This window comes from Tamandua tetradactyla, chromosome X, assembly GCF_023851605.1.
Source record: "Tamandua tetradactyla isolate mTamTet1 chromosome X, mTamTet1.pri, whole genome shotgun sequence".
Taxonomy (NCBI): Eukaryota; Metazoa; Chordata; class Mammalia; order Pilosa; family Myrmecophagidae; genus Tamandua; species Tamandua tetradactyla.
The window spans coordinates 65,155,092-65,161,091 of NC_135353.1; the positions used below are offsets into that span (position 1 = coordinate 65,155,092).

At 38.2% G+C, this 6,000-nt stretch overlaps 1 pseudogene; it reads right to left on the reverse strand.

Annotated features, from left to right (window-relative positions):
- Nucleotides 1–2,925: 2,925 nt before the first annotated feature.
- LOC143671411 (serine-threonine kinase receptor-associated protein pseudogene) lies at nucleotides 2,926–4,345 on the reverse strand (annotated as a pseudogene).
- Between the last annotated feature and the right edge of the window lie 1,655 nt (nucleotides 4,346–6,000).

A 6,000-nucleotide genomic window follows, 5' to 3' on the forward strand; every position in this document is an offset into this window, starting at 1 on the left:
CATCCTTTCTCTCTCTTTTATTTTTTGTCAGCCTAGCTGAGGATCCATCAATTTTATTGACTTTCTCAAAGAACCAACTTCTAGTTGATTTTCTCAATTGTTTTCATATTCTCAATTCCATTATTTCTACTCGAATCTTAGTTATTTCTTTCCTTTTGTTTCTTTGGGGGTTAATTTGCTATCCATTCTGTAGTTGAACAGTTAGATGAATGGTTAATTCCTCAATTTTTGCTATTTCTTCTTTTTTAAATGTAAGCATTTAAGGCAATAAATTTCCCTCTCAGCACTGCATTTGCTGCAATCCATCAATTTTGATATGCTATGTTTTCATTTTCATTTGCCCCAGGATATTTCCTGATTTCTCTTTTAATTTCTTCCCTCACCCAGTGGTTGTTTAAGAGTGTGTTGTTTAGCCTCCATATATTTGTGAATTTTCTGGCCCTCTGCCTGTTATTGATTTCCGACTTCATTCCATTATGATCCAAGAAAGGTTCTGTATAATTTAAATCTTTTTAGATTTATGGAAACTTGCTTTACTGCCCAGCATATGGTCTATCCTTGAGGATGATTCATGAACACTTGAGAAAAATGTGTATCCTGCTGTTGTGGGGTATCATGTTCTGTAAATGTTTCTAAATCTAGTTCATTAATCATATTATCCAAAATCTATGTTTCCTCACTGATCCTCTGTCTGGTGTTCTATTCATTGATGAGAGTGGGGGATTTAAGTCTACAACAATTATATTAGAGCTGTTTATTTTTCCCTTCAATTTCAGTGTTTACCTCATATATTTTGGAGCAGTCTGGCTTGGTGCATATTTATGATTGCTATGTCTTCTTGTTGAATTATTTCTCTTATTAACATTTACTACCTTCTTTTTCTCTTTTAATTGTTTTACATTTGAAGCCCAGTTTGTTGGAAATTAGTATAGCTATGCCTACTCTTTTCTGATTGTTGTTTGTATAAAATATCCTTTTCCAACCTTTCACTTTCAACCTATTTTAGTTCTTCATTCTAAAGTAAGTCTCTTGTAGACAGCATATGGATGGGTTCTGTTTGTTAATTCATTTTGCCAATCTATGTCTTTTGATTGGGGATTATAATCCATTTACATTTAATGCTATTACTATACAGACAGTAATTTCTTCTACCATTTTGTCTTTTGGATTTTATATACCATATCTAATTTTTTTCTCTTTTTACCTTTTCTGATAGTCTTCATTTCTACACTCTTCTCCAGACCTCCCTCTCTTGTCTTTTCCTATTTGCCTCTAGTGCTCCCTTTAGTATTTCTTGTAGAAATGGTTGTTTAGTAATAAATTCTCTCAGTGATTATTTGCCTGAAAATATTTTAATCTCCCCCTCATTTTTGAAGGACAGTTTTTCTAGGTGTGCCAGTTTGAATCTGTTCTGTACCCCAGAAAAGCCAAGTTCTTTAATCCTCATTTGATATTGCTGGGTGGGATCTTTTTTAATTTTAATGCAATTTTACTGAATATATTATATAGTCACATACAATGTAATCATCCAAACTGTACAATCAATGGTTCACAGTATTATATATCTATGCATTTATCATCACATTCAACTTTTGTTTTTTTGTGTGCAAAATAACATATATCCAAAGCAATAAATTTCAAAGCACACTCCAATAATTAGTTATAGAACACATTTCAGAGTTTGATATGGGTTACCATTCCACAATTTTAGGTTTTTACTACTAGCTGCTCCAAGACACTGGAAACTATAAGAAATATCAATATACTAATTCAGCATTCATACTCATTTGTTAAAGCCTACCTTCTCTGTATAAATCCACTATCTCTGATCTTTCTCCCACTCTTTACGGGTATTCGGGTTATTCCCATTCTAACTTTTTCATGTTGGAAGTGACTGTCAATAATATGGGATGAAGGATGAAACTAGTTGAGGTTCTAGAGAGACTGGTCCTCTGTATTTCCGGGCTTATCTGGTCTAGGAACCCATCTGGAGGTTTTAGGTTTCTGGAAAGTAACCCTAGGGCATGGAAAATTTAAATAATCTCATATTATGCCCTAGGTGTTCTTTAGAGTTGACAGGAATGCTTTTTGTTGGGGGTTGGCAAACTATGATAGGTAGCAATGTCTAACTGAAGCTTATGTAAGAGTAACCTCCAGAATAGCTTCTCTTCTCTGTTTGAACTCTCTCAGCCATTGATACCTTGTTTGTTACACTTCTTTTCTCCTTTTTGGTTAGGATAGCATTGTTGATCCCATGGTACCAGGGTCAGACTCATCCCTGGGAGTCATCTCCCATGTTGCTGGAAAGACTTTCACCCCTGGATGTCATATGCCATACAAAGGGGAGGGTAATGATTTCACTCGCAGAGTTGGACTTAGAGAAGGAGAGGACATATGTAAGTCACCAAAGAGGTCCTCTGAGAGTAACTCTTAGGCATACCTATACATAGACTTTTCCACTACATAAATAAGGTTTACAAGAGCAAGTCTCAAGGTTGCAAGGGCTTGGCCTATTGATTTGGGTGTCCCTAATGTTTGACACAGTATCGGGTGTTCCCCAGTGGTAAAGTTTAATGGTTCCATATTATTTTCTCCCATCTCTCAAGGGACTTTGCTAATACTCTTTGATTATTTGTTTAATATAGTCTGGAATGTATCCAGGCATTGCATTAAGCTGTACAGGGTTATAGGCCCTCATTCTTATTCTGGGGTCCCTGTGTTTTAGGTTGTTTAAATGATCTAGCCAGACAGATTGAGTTAGATAATGTGCTCCAGAAAATTTTGTTTCCGGACAAAGTAAACCTTTCTTCCTTTGGTCTCATACAGTAGGTGAAGTTGTAAAATATAGACAATGTCTTCCTTACCCCTGTATTTTGAATTACCTTAATCTCGACTTGATCAGCTTCATTCTTGTTTTAGAGGTATTTTATTTAGATAACTAAAAACAATTAGATGTTCAGAAGCAGTATACAATGAAAGAGAAATCAAACCAATTGCTTTATCATGTATTCCCTCTTCTTTACAACTAAAGCAAAAAGGCTTTCTGCTCTAAGGGAAAAGTCAGAAAAATAGGGCATTATATATTTTTCTCCATAATAACATAAACAGCTACAAGAAATCTAATAAGAGAAATTGGATGTTGGCTTGCACATAGTCATTCAAAAAGACAGTAGGCTGGTCGTTACTACAAGAGCATTACTCCACCTGCGTTCTTCTGATACTCTTAAGAGTTTTAACTACAGGTAACACCAAGTTAGTTAGTTCCAGCATTGGAGCTAATTGATATTCCCCATTATTTACTGCCCATGTTTGCCTTGAGCAGAGAGTAAGAGTAACTCTGGAAGGCTGATGCACTTCTCTGCTTGCTTGTTTTAGTCCATAAATTTATACTATCTGTGGCCTATGCCTGATTCAGGCCTTTATTTCAGGAGTTGAACTATAGATGGAATCTGAATTCTCTGAAGCAATCTCCTCTAGCTCTTCTTCTGTTGTCTCTGGAAAACTGATCTTTGGCTTTGCCAGTTCACCACTATCTTCTTCAGGAAGCACACATTTCCAAAGGCCATATGTTTTTCCTACCACAGTTTGCCATAATCTCAATGTTCCATCTTCAGAACCACTGGCATACAGTTCTCCATCAGGACTAAATCTCACACAGTGAATAGGACCAAAATGCCCTTTGTAGGATTCTAATTCTTCTCCACTATTATAATCATACTTATAAAGTTTAAAATCTTCACCACCTGCAATAAGAAATTCTTTCTCGGGATGAAGAGATGCAGAATTGATGGTTGCAGGAGCTTCAAAGGATTTAATTGGCTCCAAACTTACCGCACTGTGAAAAGCAATAGACCGTCCATAAGTTATTACCAAAATCTCTCCCTCAGGAATATATTTCATACTACTAACAGACATATTAAAAATTAGAGATTTCACTTCTGTCATAGTAGCCTGATCCCAAAGGCGGACAGTTTTATCATCAGCTGACAGAATCTGTTTATCATCACTACACCACAGAGCCTTTTTAATACCAGAGGTGTGACCACTGATTTCTTTAGGTTCTGATTCAGGTTTGTTCAAGTCATAGATGTGTAACAGTTTATCCTGTCCCCCAGTTAACAAATAATTACTATCCTGAGTGAAATCCACAGATTTGACAATGTGTTTATGAGCCAGGGTCATCAATTCATCTCCTGAGACAGCATCCCACACTTTGGCTGTGAAATCTGCAGCTGCTGTAGCTGCTTTGGTTGCATCCTTATTCAATGTAGCACCCCAAACAGCACCGTTATGACCCAAAAATGTCCCAATCCAGTCTCCTGTATCTCCCTGGTGTAGCATAGGTTTGCCATCTGTCATGGTTACGGACAGGTGTCAACTTGGCCAAGTTGTGGTACCTGTTCATCTGATTGGGCAAGTGCTGGCCTGTCTGTTGCAATAAGGACATTTCATAGGATTAGGTCATGATCACGTCAGCTACATCCACAGCTGATTCCATTTGTAATCAGCCAAAGGGGAGTGTCTTCTGCAATTAGTGATGCTAAATGCAATCATGGGAAGCCTTTTAAGGAGGACTCAGAGGAGACAGGTTTCATTTCCTGCTTTGGCTGGTGAGCCTCTCCTGTGGAGTTCATCCAGGCCATCCATTGGAATCATCAGCTTCGCAGCCTGCCCTGTGGATTTTGGACTCTGCGTTCCTATGGTCACGTGAGACACTTCCATAAATTTTATATTTGCAAGTGTTCCCTGTTGATTCTGTTTCTCTAGAGAACACTAACTAATACATCTTGGTACCAGGAGTGGTTCTTAAGGAACAGAATCTTAAAAATGGGTTTTTATGAATGGTTTTCTACTCTGACTGGGCTCAGAGACACTAAGGACTCTGATTCCCGTAATCAGAATGACACTCCCAATCCATGGACTGAGTTGGCAAAGGAGATAGTCAAAATATCATCATTCGATTCTCCTAATGCTTCGCTTGTACGAAGCCAGACTCTGGGGGATAATGTTTTTGACACCTTTACAGAGTTTTGTAGAAATAAGAGTTATAGAGATGTTGGTTGGTTGTTGTTAGATACACTGTCTACATTAAAGGGTGAAAGGGATGGGCTTAAGGCTTCAAACAAGAAGCTTAAGTGCCGTCTGAAAGATGTAGAAGTTTCTATGAGTATCCTGAAGGAAAATTTTATTTCCTGCAGCCGTAGACTTGAGATCTCTGAAAATCAGACTCAGAATCTTATTGTTAGAGTAGCAACTTTACAACGTAAACTGAAATCTCAGTCTTGCATGGTGTCTGCCGTTAAAGTGAGGGCATTGATTGGAAAGGAGTGGGACCCTGAAAAATGGGATGGTGACACATGGATTGATGATGTTGGGGGTGAGGTTGAAACCCTAGACCATGCTGAGACTTCTTTAGATAACCCTGTAATAGTCTGCCCTGAGGACATAGCTGCCCCACCTCCAGCCTGCCTTTAGGAATTGGCCACCCAACCTCCTCCTGAAGGGATTAGCCCTAGAGTGATTAATCCTGTTTCACCAGATGAAACTGCAAATGAAAGCCCTGAAGCAAATGGCTTGGAAGATATTTCTAATTCTTTTCATGACCCACCCCCACCACCCCTCATTTCTTCTAGACCTATAACTAGACTAAAGTCCCAACAGGCCCCTAAAGGTGAGGTACAAAGTATCACACATGAGGAGGTACGTTATACTCCAAAAGAACTGTGTGAGTTTTCCAATTTATATAGACAGAAATCAGGGGAATATGTGTGACAATGGATTTTAAGAGTGTGGGATAATGGTGGGAGGAATATAAGGCTGGATCAGGCTGAATTTATTGATATGGGCCCACTAAGCAGAGATTCTGCATTCAATGTTATAGCTAGAGCAGTTAGAAAAGGTGTTAACAGCTTGTTTGGGTGGTTGGTTGAAACATGGATCAAAAGGTGGCCAACATTACCTGAGGTTGAAATGCCAGAACTGCCCTGGTATAATGTAGAT